Raw genomic sequence first — 19,546 nt, forward strand, 5'->3', positions numbered from 1 at the left:
TACCTGGGTGTAACAAGCTTGCCAGATCTGCCACACACAGCAAGCGAAACACGCGGGCGCGGGCAGGGGGCTGGCGGCGGGGGCACACCTGCCCTGCCGCCTCCCCACGCCCGGCCTCGGCTCTCCCTCACGACACCAGGCCTGCGGGCCGGCACCTCTCCCGGCCGGGGCAGCCCCACGGCACCCTGCCCGCCCGTCCTGCCCACCCTCCATTTTGCTGGTTGGCGGGGGAGGCCCCCGAAGCCCGGGCCGACTGGAACGCGTGAGGGCTCTCAGAGTAACGCCTTCTGGTCGCTTTGCCGAGGGCCCCCGCCCCCGAGCTCCCCTTCGGCACGGGTGCCATCACACGTCGCGGCTCCCGCTCCCTCCTCCCACGCCACAGCGGTGACAGGGGAAGGCCCCGAACAGCGGCGACCCGCCACCGGCCGCAGCGGCCCCCAGCCCACCCGCCATGCCGCGCGCCCCCTCAGCGCAGCCCGCCCCCGCCCCGCCCCGCCCCACTCCTCCCCCCGCGGACCACGTGGCCCGGGCGCCGCAGCGCCGCTGCGCAGGCGCGGTGCCCGCTCCCCCTGCCCGGCCGAGGCTGGGGCTCGGGATCAAAATGGCGGCGGCCGGAGCGGGACCGGGAGGGAGCGGGCGGTGCTGAGCGGGGAGGATGGCGGCGGCGAGCGGCTGCCGGAGGTGAGGCGCCACGGGGAGCCGCGCGGCCAGCCTGGGCTGGGAGGGGGGCCGGGCTCGGTGTCACGGCGGCGGAGGGGAGGGGGCGAGACCGCCGACGCCCCCGCGGCGGGGTTCCCCGAGCTGGGGCCGGCTGCGCGCCCCCCCGGGCCGGCAGCGCCCCGCGCCGGCTGCGGGCCGGCTCCTCCCGCGCCCGCCTCGTCACTCCCCGCCCGCAGCTCCGCCGTCGGCTCCGCCGCTGCGGCGGGGCTGGGGTGCGGGGCCCCGCCGCCCCACAAGGCCTCCCGCCTGCCTCCTCCTCCTGCCGCTCCCGGGGGAGGGCCGGCCCAGCCCGCAGGGGTCCCGGCTCCGGAGCACCGGCAGCGGCCTCGCCTCTGCCTCCTCTCGCTGTCGGGTCCTGCCTTAACGCCTCCTCCCCTGCGGAGCGCTCCCCGCCCGCCCGGGGCGGCGTGGCCCTCGGGCGCTGGGCGGCAGCGGCCCCGGCGCCGCTCCCCGCGGAGCTCTCGGGGGGGGGGGGGGTTGCTGGAGGCGCCTCCCGCAGGGGCCGGTGTGGGGCTTGCGGTGCCGCTGCCGCGGTGCTCCCCTGGGGTCCGGCCGGTGCGAGAGCCGCCGCGCTCGCTCGCCGTGGGCTGCGGGGCTCCCGCTTGTGCGCCCGGCCGTTCGGCCGGTCCCGTGGCCGTTCCTGAGGCCCTCAGGTTGGTGCCGCCCTGGGGTGCGGGGTTCCGCCTTGCTCCTCTCCGCATAGGTGTTACCGCGGTGCTCCTGGAGGAACTCGGAGAGCTCTGTGGATGATGTGCGTGCTCGTGCCTCTGGAATATTCCTGCTGCCGGTGGGATAGTGCTTTGCTGTTGGTTCGTGCTTCTGCCGGCTCTCCCCTGCCATCCCGTTTGAGGCTGTTGCGTGAAAGATGACACACGTGTCAAGTGCTGACATAAAATAGGATAGATAATAAAATACGTGTTGGTACAATGATACTTTATTTGTCTAAGAGTTTAGCATTGCTCGAGGCTTTGCTCCAAACCAGTGTAACATAATACACAAATCTACAGTGTTTGGCAGATGTGCCACTGGGATGTGGTCATCTCGGGTTTTACCACACATTGCATGCTGTTTTCATTTAGAAATGGAGAAAATAAAAATAGAATCTTAGATACAAAATTTTGAGTGCTCGTAACTTTTTTTGAGGCATTGAGAAGCTTGATGAGTTAAAACTTTACCTTATTTGTCTGAAAGATGTTAGGGAAGAGGATTAGTCTTCTAAGATTCTCCTTTATTGTTTCAAATGTAAACCATGGACCACTTTTATCCTAGTTCTGTATTAGTGTGCTTCTTTACATTTGGAGGTGCGGGAAGGGGAATTCCTTTTTAGATCTCGTAAGTTTAGATCCCTCTCTACTTGAACTTTTTGCTTAAGGAATCAAGAAAACTATTTCTTCCTTCTTTCTCCCCTCCTCTTCTTATTGACGAAGAGGGCTGCCAACGTAACAAGATTCTGTAGAGATTATTTCTGAGGATGTGGAACAAGTGTCTTTTATTTAGTAATGTACAGACTCTGTGGACTGTGGTGTTCAAAAGGCAAGGTCTGAGTGCTTATTTTGTAGAATATCTGGATGAAGGTAATGTATTGGAAAGGTACGGCTTGTGATGTTTTCTCCCTTGGAATAATTTAATTCTAACTATTCTTAATTGATGGACCAAAGCATAATTGAGCCATTTAAGAACTTGCTATTTTGCTGTGTAAACATTACTATCTGTTCATGCTTATATGTAAACCTCTGATAACTGTCTTAGCGAATGAAGCTTGTATCTTAAGTTACAACATGAAGCTGCCGATTTGCTCTCTGGTTTTTATTCAGATTTAAAGTTAGACTTGCATAGTTGAACTACATACAGGTAATCTTGGAAACAGAGCTCAGTATTTTATGTAGAGTGTACAGCCAGTGTTTGTTTCTGTTCACTGGAGATGAAAAAAAGCTATTGAATCCTTTGTATTTCGGCTCAGCTGCACTAAGCATTGTTTTACTTGCTTTCCAACTTTAGCCAATATATAAACGGGTTTGACATTCTAATCTAATTTTGTATGTTTGAACATACAAGGAACATAGACACGAGTCATCTTGGAGCCATTTTCTGTGGCTTTGTTGTAAATGCTGGCTTTTTTTAAATCCATGCTTCTTACTAATGAAAGTGAATTTTCTTCATATGTCCAGATTCCCTTGCTGAGTCATAGATACAGTAGTGGTGTAATGCTTATAGCTGGCATTGACTGATTTGCAAAGAGTCATACATGAAAGAACAGAATTATTTTTATAAGTGCTCCTGGAAGACTTGCATGAACTTGTCATAGCGATTTTTTTTTTTTTTAGCTTTTTTTTTTTAGTTTTTGTTTTCCCCTCTTGGTTTTCAAGCTTGTCCAAGAAGCTCAAAACTTTGTGTTGTGAAGGTATGTTGCTCATTTTTAAATTATAGTAGAATGCGCTGTCTTTGCAGCCAGCTGTTTGAATTTAATTCAGTGGGGCTGTCAGAGCTTGATGAATAGACTAACAAAATATTGAGTCTTCATTTTGAAAGCGGCCTTTCAAGTTGCTGCATACATGACGGCAGGTTTATAGCTGTCACTGATGACAATTAACCTAGAGGCTTGTAGGGGATGAATTCTAGGCTTGGACAATGTTTTCCTCTGTCCTGCTTCGCAGACTTCATTGGTGTTGTGGTATCTTGTGGTCCTGCACGTGGCCGTAGGAGGAGGTGTGACACTAGCCCTGCACCTCCTGCCACCCTGATGCTAGTTTGGTTTTGAAATACCAGACCACATGCAAGAAAAGAACAACATACTCTGATGTCTTGGCTGCGGTGATGACCAAGACAGTTGTGGCTGGCTGCCTTTCAGAGACAAAAAGTAAGATGCATCAAAACAACCTATGGACATCTCACATGGACTGCATGTAGTTCACATTAATCAAACAAAAGATCTATAGATAAAATGTGAAATTGCTCTTAAGAAGAAATAACTATCTTCTTAATAATACTGATAAGAATCTGAGTGCTCTTATGGTAAGTCCTGTTATAAAACTGCTAGTTTCAGTCTTAACTCTAAATTGTCTTTTTGGTTTGGTTTGTTTTTTTTTTTTTTCTGAAAATGGCCCTAACCCTTTCTGTTTACATGAGTTTTGATTTCTGGTACCAGATCAATGGCTTGTACCATTTTTTCACACAAGTCTGGAAAACTGCTGTGCAAACTTTATTGTGCATGCAGTGGAGACTGGGAATCCTAGTTCAGATGTGAGTGTTAGATGAGCTTCTAGTGAGTCATGTAGTTATTGATCTGTTTCATTACCCAGGCTCTTTCAAGAATGAGGCTTGTCAATGTAACTTTAAATCTTTGGACAGAAGCTGTTGCAGATTTTTAGAATACTCTTTCATGTGTTGACTTACCAGTATGCCTGAACTATAACAAGAAGGGACTGCAGATGCAAAGTTTGATGCTAATCTTGCATTTTGTGCCTATCCAGTCTGTCCTGCATGTCTGCCAAGAACGATGCCAATTGTAATGATGCCTTCTGTATAATGAGTGGATGCTAGGAGATCTGAAATCCTTGCGTGTTTTATGTAGAAACAGTGAAAATTGTGTGGTGGGGAGAGTAGAAATGGGCAAGAGGAAAAAGGATAGGAAGGAGTTGAGTATCAGTGATGGCGTATACAACGCTTATTTCATACCTTGCTGTCTGAAGTTCTGTAAAGTTTTACCATTTTGCTTTCATCATCTTATTCTCTGTCTGTGGTGTTTCAGTTTCCAGCGTTCAAGCAAAGAGATCAGATTGTGTCAGAGGTTTAGCTGAAACTAAAGGAGATCTGAAGTATCACATTTCTTTGTCCTTGGGACTATGGCAGATAGCTTTCTTGCTTTATAAGGATGACCATGAAGTTCTTGATCGATGCTTAGTGGGAAAATTGGCTTAAACACTTGCAGTCCCCAGCTGCTTTTTCCTGCTTCCCTGCACAGTCCCCTCAGCTGTCTCGGTAGAGCTGTTTACATGGCTTCACTCTGAAGCATTGCAGGAAACTGATCTGTCTGAAAAATAAACCACTAAAACACAAAATAACTTCAGATCAGGTCCCTGATCTGGGTCGTCACATTGCTGTGGAAAGTTTGTTTGCTGGCACAGTGTAGAGGCAAGGTCGGGCAGGTAAAGGGGATCTGGGGGTGGGACTGAGTTGCTTAAAGTGTGTTGGATTGAAGTACATACATAACAATATAATTAGTTAAATTTAAATCCGATTTGATTGCTCCATTGGGTGTAAGTGTTGTGCAAGGTTACAACAAACACTACTGAATGTGTACGTTAACAACTGGTGGGCTTGCAGACAAGTGTTCAGTCTGTTGGGGATTTTCTGTCATCAGTGGGTTTAAACTATTTCTCTAAATGAAAAATAGGAATTACCACGTTATACCAGAGCGATAAAACATGCAAAAATAATAGCAGTCAGAACTGATTAAGAAGAAACTTTCAGTAAGGTTGGGGGGGGTGTGTGTGTGTGTAACATTTGAGGGTAACATCTTCCTAACTCAGCTTCTAAGATTCAGAAGTATCTTCTGGAGATCTTGCTTTATTTTTTTGAACTTGACATTCTAACAGTAGTTGTTATCTGTATAAATGTCTGATCATTTTGTAAATCGTATTTGATCTTTGTCCTTAAATCTTGTCTAAATTCAGTGATCATACTGTACACTCTGTATGACACTCAAACATGTTCAGTTCTTCCCGTATTAGAAAGACTGGATTTTTTTTTCTGTCCCTCTTTGCTTTTCTTTCTTATCATATCCTGTTTCCATTCCACCATAATAAATTGTAAAGGGTAGAATTTAATTTTTCAAAATCTCTCTTAAAGAATCTCTAGTGCTGCTGTTGCTGCCATTCCTCATCTTCTTTAAGAGCCTTTTTATTTCTACTCTGTCCTCTTTGATATAGGATTATTTCAGCATGCCAACTTGCAGCTTTTAAGATTAATCTCTTCTTCTTGGCATTCTTCATCACTTCAAATCTTCAGTATTAGGTAGTGGGAAGTGCTTTAGATATAGATCGAGCTGGTTAATGGTATGCAAGATTCCTCTCTAATTTGGAAGCCTTGTCCAAAATTTGTTAACTCTGTTTCAGGATAATTGTCAAACCATTTTACAGTTCTACTGATGGTAACGATGGCTAAACTCAAAGGAGTTTGTTGAAACAGCAATGTAATAAATAACTGCTGTTTGGTCTTTTAGTTGGGCATGTTGTTTTGTGACCCGGTACTTGCAGAAGCTCTGTGGGATCAGTAGAGCTGCAAAATGTCTGTGTGTTCTCATATATGTGTTTTAAACTTTAGTTTGGGTCAGAGAAGACTGTTCTTTCTTATAGTCCAGTGCTGGGATTTGAATCAAGGTTTGGAATACAAAAAGCAGGAATACTAAAGTCTTGTGAAGGCATCAAACCTTAGTAAAATTATACCTATCTGTAGGCAAATTAAAGTACTCTTTGAATGACCAGGTAGATCACATTGCATTAGTGAGAAATTAGAAGGCTGCTTTGCTTATTATCATCTGCTACCACAGGTCTTTGCATTGCAATGAAGTATGTAAAACACTTCTGTGATGGGTAGGTTCTTCTAATTGCTTTAAAAATAATCAGTATGAATGACAGAAGTACCTTTTTGTACTCTTTCTCCTGACCCCAATATAGGAAATGCTATTTGAGAACTGACTAAAAAGCCTTCTAAAATAACAAATCTAATCAGAATTCAATGAGACAAATTTTCTGGACTTGTGCTGCCTTATTCTTTCAGCTTTTTTGATCTTCTGCTTTAGCTTTGTTCTCATGATGACTCGATGTAAAGGGGGCGGGAGGCAGGGGGGAAGTGTTTCCTTGACTACTGGAAATGAGGAACTGGGTTTGCTGTGGATTTGGTGATCTTTGACTTTGTCTAGGAAGATGCAAGTCCTATTTGAAGCCTTTCTGCTGCTGTGCTAATTATAGTGCTCATCCATGTATATTCTGCAGGGTTTAATATGAGGGTGTTCTGAAGTACTTTGTACAAGTGGAGGCATTTAGAGGTTTTCTCTCATGTACCCAGATGTCTGTTTCTTAAAATACATAGACGGTTAACTACCTCTGAAGCTGCTTGTGATATTTAACTGAATGACCAGAAGATTGCCTACACTCCTCCCTTCTCCAAGAAGCATATACATAGTGGAATTTTGTATCATCCGTTAAAAAAAAAAAAAAATCACAGACTAATCAAGTATGGGCATATATTAAAGGCTGGTGTCCTATACCTTGGCTCATCCTGTAACAGGCATCTCAATTTCGAATGTCTCAAGTGGTGAAATGAAATACATAAAATCTCGAGAATGCAGGCAGAGAAGATAATGTTAGGTTCATGGATTTCTTTAAAGTCATTCTAGCAGTGACTGCAGCTCACTGAAATACAATCAAATTGCTTATACTGACATCTTAAGTTGAAGGTACCTTTGTCAGTCTGTAATGAGGTACTTCTAGGAAGTTTTTGAAATGGGTTGTTTATTATACTTCAGACATTAGCATGGCAGAAGAATGCTGAGTTGACAAAATGCACACTCGAGACAGGAAGCTTCGTGTAATTCAGTGTAGTGATGGCCTCGATACTGAATGAAGAAGCATCTAAGCTGTGTCAGTACTTTTCAGCTCCTGAGAGGCAACAGTTGTTACTGGTGAGCTGGATGTAAGCATAATTCCTGCAAAGGAATGTATATAACAGCATGAGTTGTTGTTGGTCAGTGTCATTGTGAGTCCCCCCACCCTCCCAATGCACCAAGGATCTCCATATCCTCTGCAGTTTATTTTCATGAGTGATTTGGGGATTTAGCTTATCTGAATTTTGGATAAGAACGTCAGATTCTGCCTCAGATTCTCAAATTCCAACTTGGCTGACTTTTTTTGTATAGCCAAAGATAATATTTAAGAGAATAATTTTCTGTCCTTTTTTTTTTTATAAAAAGATACATGATTTGCATCAGAAAGTACTTTCTGCTTCTTACTTAGTCATTAAAATCTCTATAGGGTTTAGTCCTTTATTAAACACTCCTTGAAATGTGCATTTGGGCTTGAAATGCCAAAATACCCTTCTAGCACAGTAAGGTTGTCATACAGTATAAGGTTATCCCCTCTCCAATAGTACTTCGTAGTTCTAGACACAAGCCTGAAGACTTGGTAACCCCTGGTAAAGTGCCTCTTGTATGTATTTCTGCACTGAATCAAAGCTGCTTGTCTTTTAACTGCATTCAACCAAGATCTTTGATGCTGTAACCTGGACATTTACTATTTAAAGTTGGTTTTCAGGCTTAAATGACAAGGCTTCTGAAAATGACGTTACTGAGAAGTACAGCCCTAAAGCAAACTTTCCAAAAGATCTGTCCGTACTACTTGGGGTTTTTCCTTTTTAAGGAAGATAAAATTTGTTTTGTCTTACTGTAAGTTTTTCAAGATACTTTAGTTTTACTGCTGAGAATATCTGAAGTAATTGTGTTACTGCATAGTTCCCCAGTTGATTATTGGCTCAAAATTTGCCAATTTGGATTAACAGACTTGGGCTGATCTAGATATTTCCTCACCACCATCTCAGGGTTCTACTTCCCTTTCTCCTTCTTCCCTTCTCCCTTCATTCTGTTTTTAGCTACCAATTTATTATTCTGGAGAACTAAATTAGAAAATGTCACATTTTGTGTCTAGGTGTTACCTGCATCAAGGCTGAATTGCATTAAGCACTAGCGATCTTCTACAGTAATGAGAATGCTTATTTAAACATCTTGTGAATCTGAGTTTCATCCTTGTTTTAAATTTGGAAGGAAATGGAACTTGCCTTTTCTTTTTTTCCACATATACAAGATTAACTTGTTTCCTTTAAGTTAAAATGAACCTTTTATTTTTGTTAATCTGAAAACTGATGCAACTAAAAACTGTTCTTGTTCATTGAATATGAATGTGCAAGTAGAGAATGGAGAATTGAGTCAGAATGATCACCTGGGTAGAGAGGGAAGTGAGGTTGCTTTTTTGGTGGCAATGTTGACTTTTTTCCATATATTGATGAACTTCTCAAATAATGGAAGAATCAAAGGAGGTTTGGTAAGTATAACACACGGTGGCAAAGGCTTCCCTTTCTGCCTTTCGCACTTGCTTTGAGTGTGAAACTGCAGTATCAAGGACAGTTGTGGATAAGAGAAACAAGAACCAAATTTGGTCTAAAATGAGATTAAGAGCAATGGGTTGTTTTAATGGTGTAACTTCTCTAATTAGAAGGAAAGTCTGTTGGACTGTACTAAAACTTTTCTTTGATTTCTTTGAAAAATCTATTTTTTCGGATGTTCTGGGGCAGCTGAAAAGCTTCAAGTCTTGTGGAGGGAGAGGGAAGAGTTAAGGCATATCATCAGTCTGCTCAAAGGGCAGATTTACTTTAGCAAATAGTTAAACAAAAAAAACACCCCACAAGCTCTCCTAACTGTGCAATCTTCAAAAGTCTGCATACGTGAGGTATGTGTAGATATTGCTGAATTAATTAAATTAAATGCGTAAATGATTGGTGCATCTGTTTTTAGGAACAACATGTTAACATGTGCGATGCTTCTTTGACTGTTCTGTAAAACTTGCGTGTTCATGTTACAGGACAAAAGAATTAATGCTTTAGAAATGTGGAGAGAGCTTGTTGCAGGAAATCTGGAAGACATAACTTCCTTTTCTTGCCAAGGGGAAAATGTAAACAAAGCTCCAACTTAATTGTAGACTACTAGACTGGTTTTCTGACTAAGCCTTTCCTTCCTTAATTGATTGCTTTTATCATCGAGAAAGTATCTTTTCTGTTTCATTTGAAATGGATTTCGGTATTTTTGGTGAGGATACACTTCAAAGTTTGTGAGCATTTAGTTCTTGCTACACTTGCATAGAATCTAAATGTAGGTATTACTGGAGGTAACTACTGAAACTAAAGTTACTGGTGAACTTTTGAGGGGTTCTTTTGAGGGGGAGAACTTTTGAGGGTTCTGATAGTTTGTGGAAGTATCTGAAGTTTGCTTGTGAGGGGAAGCATTGCAATACCAGTGTATTTTGCTACTGTACATGCTTTCATGTGCATGTAGTAAAATATCCGTCTTCAAAACAGCTGAAATGTTTGAAGCGTATGGCATAGAACGATTTCTTGGCATCAGATGTTATGATATAAATGTTACTTGTTGAAGTCAGTGTGGCTCTTAAAATTTTCCGCTGAAGCTAATGAATTTAAATTGACCATATAGAAAAGCCCAACCAAAGGAGAAATCTTTTAAATGTGCAAACTTTTAAATAACTGTTAAAATCTTAGTATATACAGAGATAGCTGACTTATACAAACAGGCGTAAGATTACCATGTTAGTTGCGTTTTTGTACTTTAAAAGCAACTAAATGAAAGGAAAGCAGCCTGTGGGTTGACCAGGAATTTCAGACTTGCTCAGGGTGGCAGCAGTCCATAACCAGTTTACAAGCTCTCGAATGAGTCAATTGTTGTAGAAATACCGTGCATGATGAATTTTCCAGTTTGATTTTTGTATTGCCTGCTTCGGTGAGCAGAGTAGATCTGGGAGTGACTGTGGATGTTAGGAGAAGAGGCAGAGTGTCACCACTGAAACCTGAGCCTCTGGAAGAGTGGCTGCAAAGGAGGACTCTGCCTGTGAGCCTGGGGCCAGGCTCAGGTGGCTTGTTGAGGCTGAGCCCGAGCTCAGAGAGAATGAAAAGGATGACTACAAGGGTATGGTTTTGTGAACTCATGAAGCAGTTCACTAGCAATAGTCTGCTCTCTTCATATCGACAGCAGTGGATTCCTGTTCCAGTTGTAGCTGATTCTGAGACCAACCTGCAAGAATTCTTTTAGCTGTCTGTTACCTGTCACCCCCTCCAGCAGTGGTGTGATGGATCAGCCATCTGAAATGACTTCTTTTGTGGTCATATAATCTCTGGGGAAGCAGGAAACCCCCCTGGCTGGAGCAGCGGAGTGAGGGGAAGGTACAGCTCCCTGTTAGTTAGACTTTAGGGGTAGTGCCAGGTCGCCTTGATGTACCTGTGAAGAGTTGACAGGCAGGGAGTCCTGCATATGCCCTTAGCTTTTCCCCATCGGTGGAGGAATTTACTGGATTGAGGGGAATATATTAAAATGCATATAGGCTTGGCTTTGTATTTTTTCCTCATATGACTAATACCTAGATGCGTGTATTCTGTCACTGCAAATTTTAAATCTTCCAAGCCTTCAAAAAAGCAACAACCCCCATGGACCTCTTTAGTAGTAATGGCTTCTATCTGAAGGGTTGTTAAGCAAGGCCTGTTTGAAAGGAGGAACACACTGCACAATTACAGAGCAAAAGAAGTACAGGCCAAAGAAGAAACAGCAGTTCAGCTAACTAGATACAGTGAGCACTGCTGTGGTGAATCCTGCTGGTAGTTACTGCTGTGTAAATAGCCTGTTTCTGCTAGGACTGCCCTTGCTTTGCAGACAATTTGAAGGTAATCTTTTTCTTACTCTTAATTTTTAAGAGCTACGTAGGAGAAATAGCGTATTGCAAGAGTGGTCTTATAGCTACTGACTTACATTAAAATGTTTACATTGGAAGTGGTAGTTGACTGAATGAAGATAGAGACAATGCTGTACTTGAGGGCAGAGGCTGCTGCAGCCACACGAGAGGATCAGCTGAAAAAAAAACAACCCCAAACAAAAACCATGGTCCAGTCACGTCCCTGACGGGAGTTATGTGGCCTCCCAAATATCTGCTAGAATGGAAGGGGACAGCTCTGCTGTAGGAATGAGTGCATGGGACTGGGAATGTTTATTTTTTGAAGGCTGAGCCAAGGGACTGTTAGTCAAACTGCATGTTGCGTTTGACCGTGGGGAGCAAGCAGCCTGTTCTTGCTCTTCTTCCCTCCTCTGGTGACGTTCCTTGGGCCACTTTGTGAACTGGTGCAGGGAGCTAATTACACTGGAGAGAAAAATCCTGCAGAAGAGAATACCCTGATTTGGTATTCAACCAAACACACCAAATAATGCATTTTGAATCCAGACTGGAACTGTGTTTTGGTTGGATCCAAGACTTGTCGTGGCTTGTGACTATTATTGTAGAAACTCTATTTAAAACTGTAGCTGAAATGTGTCAGTTTTATTGCTGTGACTTAAGCTCTCTTGAATGAGGAAAATCAATGTTTCTTTAATAAAATTCCTGGTACATCTCATGGAATGGACTGAACTAGATTACCTTTTAAGCTCTTTAACACACCTTTCTGTGTTCCACCTTCCAATTTTTCTGTTGTAAATAGATGAATCCATTAGTCTTAAACATATTAAAAGATGATGCTAGCAACTGATACTTCAAACTTTTTTTAATATCGAAGAGAAAAGGCTGCATGGGTGAAATGTGCTGTTGTGTGATAACAAAAGGATCCATGGAGAGGATGGTGTACAGAACAAAAAGAATAGTGGTATATGAAGGAGGGGGATGTGGAGAAAATTGTTTTGAATATATGGCAATATCGGTAATAACTTTTTTTAGCCACAGGCGGAGGTTTTCAGTGGAAGTACATGAAATGTGTATTGTTCTGTCACCAAGCATCTCAGAAGCTTGCGCAGAAAGGAAGAGGATTATGCAGTAACACTGAAGTAATGAGGAATGATGTCGGTAATGGTTCCAAGCATCAGAAATACCACGAGATGATGATGTTACTGATACAGTGGCTGGCTGGCAGGATGAGGAGTTGATTGCAGCCAAAATAAGATGATAGAGGTAATCAGTAAACTGACTTATGAGCAGAGTTCACCCATAGGGGAAGGCCGATCAGTACATGGGTCCAAGATTTTTAGTTTGCTTTGAGGTTGGGATGCTGGAGCTATTGTTGGGAAAACCCTGAGCAGTGTCATCGTCAGAGACTACCACTGTTCCTCTTAAGGCTGTGGAAGTTAATAAAGGCAGTAAAACTCTGTGATCAAAAGGATGTTTTTTGAAGCTGAATTGAAAATAGCAAGTCGTAAGGGAGGATGGGTGCTGCTTACTTCAGGTACAGAGCACGGTGCCTGGGATTGCCTTATTAGTAACTTTAATATACTCTCAGAGGAGACATGTTCTGAGAGGAACTGTGGTAAATGTAACTGTGCCATGAATTCAGAAGCACTATGGTATACAGGAAGCTCCTAGATCCTCATTCAGAGTAAATGGCTTTCTGTGAAATAATTGAGCCTGGAGAAAAGGGAAAATGTCTCCAGTACAAGGAGACTGTATGGTATACCCCACTGAGGTGGTACTTGATGTGAGAAGGCAGCAGTGCTAAAATCCAGAGACGGATCTTCCATATGGTTGGGGTTTGAGCCAAGATTTCCCTGTCTTAGTAGACCTGCTAATTGAAAACAGCATCTTGTGTTGTGGTTGGGTCACAGCTCGAGCAAGAGCAGGAATTCCCTTTCTCTATGAAACAGGGATCTTTGGGGGGCACTCTCAAAGAAAATAGAACAAAATCATTTGAGTTGTGAAAACTGCAGAGAGGAAAGACTACCTGCCTTCCTCTACAAAAAGCAACAATCCTGTTGACAGATAAGGGGTACTTGAGTGGGAAGCCAATGAAATATACTGTTTAAAGGTGGGATAACTTCATGTGGAGAATTCTTACTTTTGTTCCACTGCTGCCTTTTTCCATGGAGGAAGAAAGAAGCCGATGGCTGAGGATACTGCTGCAATAAAGGACAGGCAGTGTCTGGAGACAGATAGAGGAGGACAGTGGTCTTACCAGAGTGGTATTCAGTCCTGGTATCTGAAGCTGAACTTAGCTGAAATTTCACTGATTTAAGTCACTGCCTGACAAGACGATTGAGCGTTTTCCAAAACTTTGATAGAGAGAAAAAGCAGACTACTTTAAAAAAAAGTCTGATCATTTTTGGAGGTACTTTTAATGTGATTTGGATGTTGCTTTTTCTGTCTTAACCAACTGATGTGTTCACATATTTATTATGCCAAAGGGGATTTGCCTTTCATAAAAAACAAAAGCATGATTTTGTTTGCTCAGAAGAGGCCTTTTGAAAAGCCTTCAGACTCCTCAAAATGTATCACACTATGTCAGAATATCTTGCAATTATTCTAGATTGGCTAAAATGAATTATCCTCATTTGCCCTGTAAATGGATATGTTCATACCTAATTACTCTGTTCAGTGATATTGATAAAGATTTGCTGGATAGGATTTCTCTGATTTTCTTACAAAGTAGATTTAATGATGTTTTATGTCTGAATCGGATAATGTTCCTTTCAAGTGAACTTCTAAAAAATGTAAAGTCATTGAAGAATACCTGCTGTCCCTTCACTTCAAGAGAGTCCTAGAGGGCAATAAGTGAGCTCTTGCTGATTTTGCTAAAAGAAGTGTTTTGAATTCAACTTCAGGAACATTGGTGAAGTCTTTCATATGAGTATCATCAATCAGAATAGACTTTTGGTGAATTAGTGGGCACTTGCAACCAGCTGAAACGATCAGTGATGCACAGAGATCAAGATTCATCTGCCAATGCATGAAAACATTTAAGTTGCTTGGGAGGAACTTCCTATTCTGTGCAGGGTTGTACTGCTGTAGTTCAGTTAGTCTACATCTGCCTTGTGTGTTTGTGTTTTTTTTAGGTGCTGGAACATTTTCATATTTAAGGGAATATAAATATGTTGATGTCCCATGCCTCCACAGTGCTGTTAGTGATTTGACCTGTTGCTCCCTGCTGATGATGTTATTTAATTGCTTTTAAGATGTGACACATTCACATCATACTCTGAATTGCTTTGCTGATCATCAGAAATCCTGCTTTGAATACTATTTGCAAAGCCAGCATTGAAAAGAGGTTTTTTTCCTATAATTTCTGTGTCTTTTCAACTGCCAGAATGCTTCTCAGTTTTTCATTTTCTGAAGTCCACATATCTTCAAGACTACACACCTTTATACTCTATTTGAATATAGTTCTTTCAGCTTTCACTCTGATTCTTCAGACATGTTGAAAATTGCTACAGGTGATTTTTTTTTCCCCTCCTAAAACTCAGTCCTATGTTTCTCAACAAATCTAGAAATAAAAGGCCAGGACTACTGTGGGGTTTTTGCCACCTCCGTTTTACAGGACCTTAATGGAGAAGTGTACTACTTCATGAAAAAGAAAGTGCTTTAAAACTCATGCCTAACTTTAAGAAAGGGTTCTTTGTGATAGCTGGAACACGATTCTCAGCAAAGCACTAAGCAATGCAGTCACTTTCGCAATCTTGTTATATCTGCTTTTTCTTGCCCTCTTGTGCCTGTAACTGCTGAGGTGGCTTATGTTCTGGTATTTTGCTTATTGGATTTTCTTTCCAATGCAGTAAATCATGAAATAACACATTCGTAAACCCAAATCATGAAGAACATTCTGTTCCTCATTTTTGTACAGTACTAATCCAAACCAGAACCTCTCAGCTGTATCAGCTACATCTTACTATTGTATCATCCAGATAATTTTGAATAATGGTAAAGGTTGATTGCTTGACTGGATTTAAAAAGAGAGTCAAAATAGGCTTTGCGTGGATTTGCGTGTGTGTCTGGCTACGTAATCAGCTGGTTCTTCAAAGTGTCAGTTGTTAACTTTCAACAGAGAATTACTTACCAGTTACACAATTTCTTCAAGACACGCTGTCCCATATGCATTCAGTCCTTTAGTGTGTATGCTCTTGAGATCAGAGACTTCTAGCCTCAGCAAAATCTGTGAGCGTGCCGGTACCTCTGAGTGCCTCCTCCATGGAACAAGAGGAGGGTCAGGACAGGTAATACTCGGCTCCTGTCAGCTCCGCGTCCTTGGAGAACACCCCCCCAGTAGGATGGTGAGAAAATGCGGTAGATCGTAAACGCATGTCTGAACAAACAGTTGGAACTCCAACCACAAGCAACTTTCTCTTCATTTTTAAGTGCTTGTCCCTGTGGATGTTGCTGGCTGGTAGTTCCAGTAGTGATACTGAGTAACAGCCAGCAGGGCCCGGGCTTGCTTTGGAGACTCCCCAGTGGATGGGAGCTGTAGAACCGTTCTGCTGAACATGGGATTGTTCCTGAATCCCTTTGTGATGGCTCAGGGCTCTGTATTGGTCACCAGGCCACTGCCCTGCATGTGTCTGGGCTGGAGACGGGTTCAGGTTGTTCAGGCAAGTTGGTGGGGTGTACCCTCGGGCCCATGGCAGGGGTCCGTTCTCTCAAGTTCTTTCTCTTTTAGTTATTTATCTGCCTAATCTCTATGAAAGTAGGTTTGTTGTTGCTAAAACTTAGTTGGAGTATTTCCCTACTGGGGTTATCACTTTTAAAAGTTGATTTTTTTAAAATTTTTTGGTTTTTCCCCCAAATGTACCAGTTTACTGCTGGATGTTGTCATCTCATCTTGCATTGCAGTTCCACTTGCTACTTGAAAGGAACTGTTGGGGCAAAATAGCATGGTATTTTTGGTCTAGATAAAAATCTAAGCAAATATGAGTAAGGTATGCTTGTGATACTTGTGTTGTCATTTACTTGTAGTAAATTTAAAATGTGCTAAGTAAAATGTAAAACCTGAAAAATCATGTTGGTACAAGTATGTGCAGGTATTTGATATGATTTCCTACTTTGGTCTTAGTATTATGCTATTTCATAATCCTATGGCAACTGCTCCAGAAGAAATACAAAAAGTTCTTAAAATTCTAGAGGGGAAAAAGTCAAATGTTTTTGCTTGCAAAACGTGTTGTAACGATCCCCACCTTGCCCTTTGTATTAATTGGATCCCAGTGGACTACAGAAAAATTTATGAAACCTTTGTATTGAGTGATGACTATAAACAAAGTGTCACTGTTACCCGACGTCCATTCTGTACACAGACTTTTTGTTCAATCAGAATTCCCAATCCAGGAAGTCCTGGCTGTCAGCCCAGGCACCTCAGATGCAAGTCGTCTGAGGTTCTTAGGATTTTAGCTTCAGTGTGACAAGTATTGAGAAGACTGAGGAACTTATTTCAGGTACTGAAAATTTTAACTAGATTTGTGTTTATTTTAAATCTTATTCTGCTCTGAGTATCAGTATAATCTGAAAATCACTTCTGTGCTTTTTGTAGTATTCAGGATGGTAATTTTAGCTTCTAAAGCTTCCTGGTTTCATATACTGCTATTTCTGCAGTGCAGGCTTTTTTTATACAAGCTTTGACATATTTAACTTTTTTTCTGTGTACATGTATACATACATAACTCACATCTGTGTGTGCGTCACTGTGCTCAACAAGAGATCCTGTTTCGGTAGGTCAGCAGATGTTGAATTTAGTTTCCTTTTGATAATGCTTACGTGGATGCATATAAACTCTTAACAGAAGGGCAAGAAAAAGTTCACCTGATGGTAGTTTTTAAAGCAAACAAAAGAATTCCTGTATTCTGAGGCTAAAATTAGGTTAAAAAAATTCTTCAGCTAAGCCGAAATAGGGAAGCTTTTGGTATGCAGGGAAAGATGAAATCTTTCTTTCCTTCTGCAGCTAAAGATCTAACTGTTTGTGGTTTGGGGGTGTTGCTTCATTTTTACATTCATCTCCTTCTACAACTGCCTCTTACCATGGGAAATGGCATTCTTGATTTGGCATTTTATGCGGTAACTGAGATGTATTTACATTTGTACTAGACTCAGTAGGTTACATGCAAGACTGACTTCTGTGCGGGTAGACTAGGTTTGCATAGAGGCTGAAGTGGACACTAGCAAAACAAACCAACCAACCAAACGAAAAAAAGCACCTGAATCCATGAGTGGTTCAAGTATACCTTGCTGTCAAAAGATGCAATCCTGGCTCTAGCAGCTTGTTTCCGTGGTCCTCTTTCTTTTTCAACCCGTGCTGGCACACGCCTTCATGTGATGCCATAACAAACCAATTGGGTAACTGATACTGTTTAAACTTTTTGTCTAGGTTGGTTTTAATGTGGGTCAGTTTATCTGGTTCGTGGAATATTTGAGTCAGAACAAAGTAGGGAAAGTGGATATGAGAATGCAGAGAGGAAGGCAGGGCTTCCCCCAGGACAGAGTTCATCACTGCTGCCAGCTTAAATTGTTTGGGAAACACAGCATGGGTTATACAATATTATCTTGTAAAATTTAGTGATGTAACAAAAACATATAAAGATTGTACTTTCGATTGATCTGTGAGGTTAAGGAGAGTAGTGGGCCTAAAGCTGTGCTCAGTTTTGAGCCATGGGGCACAATATGCTTTGTTATGAACTACAATGTGTTTTGAATTCAAGATGCAAAATACTCTCAAGAAGTCAGCCAGCGTAGACACGAGCAAGCAGTGCATGGTTAAATTTGAAAGGAGGCACAGGAAGTTTTGGCATCTGTAAATGGCTGACCACAGTGCCTACTCTGCACTGAATTCCTCCTTCACTGAAACCTGGCATGTTTGGTTTTACTTATATATTTATATAAATTTATATAATATACATCTATAGTTCATATAAATGAATATATTTATGTATACAGTTTTAATAGGACACTGGTTTTACACTGTCCTGTATTATTAAGTTACATATTTTAAATTAGTGAGTGAATTAATTCTGCACGATACTCAGGCTTGATGTGTAACAGTGTTCTTGTGGTAAGCCTCTGAATAAAATTATTTTATATATGAGATGTTTTAGGAACTTTTTATGGTGTTTACATTTTTCAGTTAATTTAAATCCTGTTGTTTTGCAAATTCGAGCACTGAATGCTAATGGTATTGAAGAGTTGCATATATTCCTCGATCACATTCCTTCCATCTTGTGGAGCATGCTTGCTGCCGAGTGGAAGGAGGTAGAGGGTATTAACTTCAAACCTGAGACTTGGTTCTGTATATTTAGTGCTTGTTAGCAAAAAACAAAACAAAAAAACAAAACAAGCAAACAAACAAAAAAACCCAAACCCACCACTCCCGCCCCCCATCTTTTACTTCGCTCCTGGGCTCTTTCCCATGTCAGGAAGAACTGAAAAGTATTAGTAGGCATCTAATAGACAAGTTATCACACCACAGCTGAACACAGAAGAGGAAAGTGGAATGCAATGGCGTTATTCCAGGACTCTGTCCAAATGAACCACGTCCAATTTTAGCTGAGAAAAGGGAAGTTGTTGGGATATCTACTCAGGATGCTGGCCTCTGTTTGTGAGAGAGTTGGCATTCAAACTGAAAGGCGACCCTAATCTCCACAAAGCTTGTACTGAATGTAACTAACTCCATCTGGAAATGGATGGCACATTTAAGCAACATATTCTGTGTGGGTACACAAATCACTTGGAGTGTCAGTGTTTTAATGAAATTATTTTCTAAGTCTTTTTTCTTAAATCAGTGGAGCTTTTCATGTATGGAGAAGAGGTCTGCATCCATATGGATTTGGTTATCTTAGAATAGCTAGCTTATTTCTGCATAAGGAAGAAAATGAGTACATGCATTGGCGAGGACTGAACCGATCCAACAGCTTGTGTTTGCTGATGTGATGTTGCCCATTTTGCGTGTGCTCTGGTTTTAACTTCATCCTGAGCAGGCTCACTATTCATGTAGCAAGGTATTTTATTTTTCTGTTCCCTGATCGGTAGCAAGCTGAATCCGCATAGAGAGAAGTTCAAGAAAAGCATTGGGTTATATGCAATTGAGGAGACATCGCCACCTGGCTAGGGAGGGCAGGTGTGGGAGTTCCCCTTTTCTGCATTTGCAGGCCTGTAGATGGGCTTAAGTTGGCTTGTGTGACACCAGCAAAGCTGCTGTGTTGTTATGGTTGCATCTCCTGCCTTAGCAGAATTCAGCCAGTGATCAGCAGGCTGCAGCGGTGCGAGGCAAACCTGGG

The 19,546-nt window shown here is 42.2% G+C and overlaps 1 protein-coding gene across 2 annotated transcripts in view; it reads left to right on the top strand.

Moving 5' to 3' along the window:
- The first annotated feature begins 584 nt into the window (after nt 1-584).
- BTBD7 (BTB domain containing 7) overlaps nt 585-19,546 on the top strand; it is a 55,072-nt gene continuing 36,110 nt past the window's right edge. For both annotated transcript variants that reach the window (XM_082317953.1, XM_082317954.1), the window contains exon 1: nt 585-681. The gene's annotated coding sequence lies outside the window, so the exon portion shown is untranslated. The remainder of the gene's footprint in view (nt 682-19,546) is intronic.

Source organism: Platalea leucorodia (genome assembly GCF_965183815.1).
Source record: "Platalea leucorodia genome assembly, chromosome: 7".
Lineage (NCBI taxonomy): Eukaryota > Metazoa > Chordata > Aves > Pelecaniformes > Threskiornithidae > Platalea > Platalea leucorodia.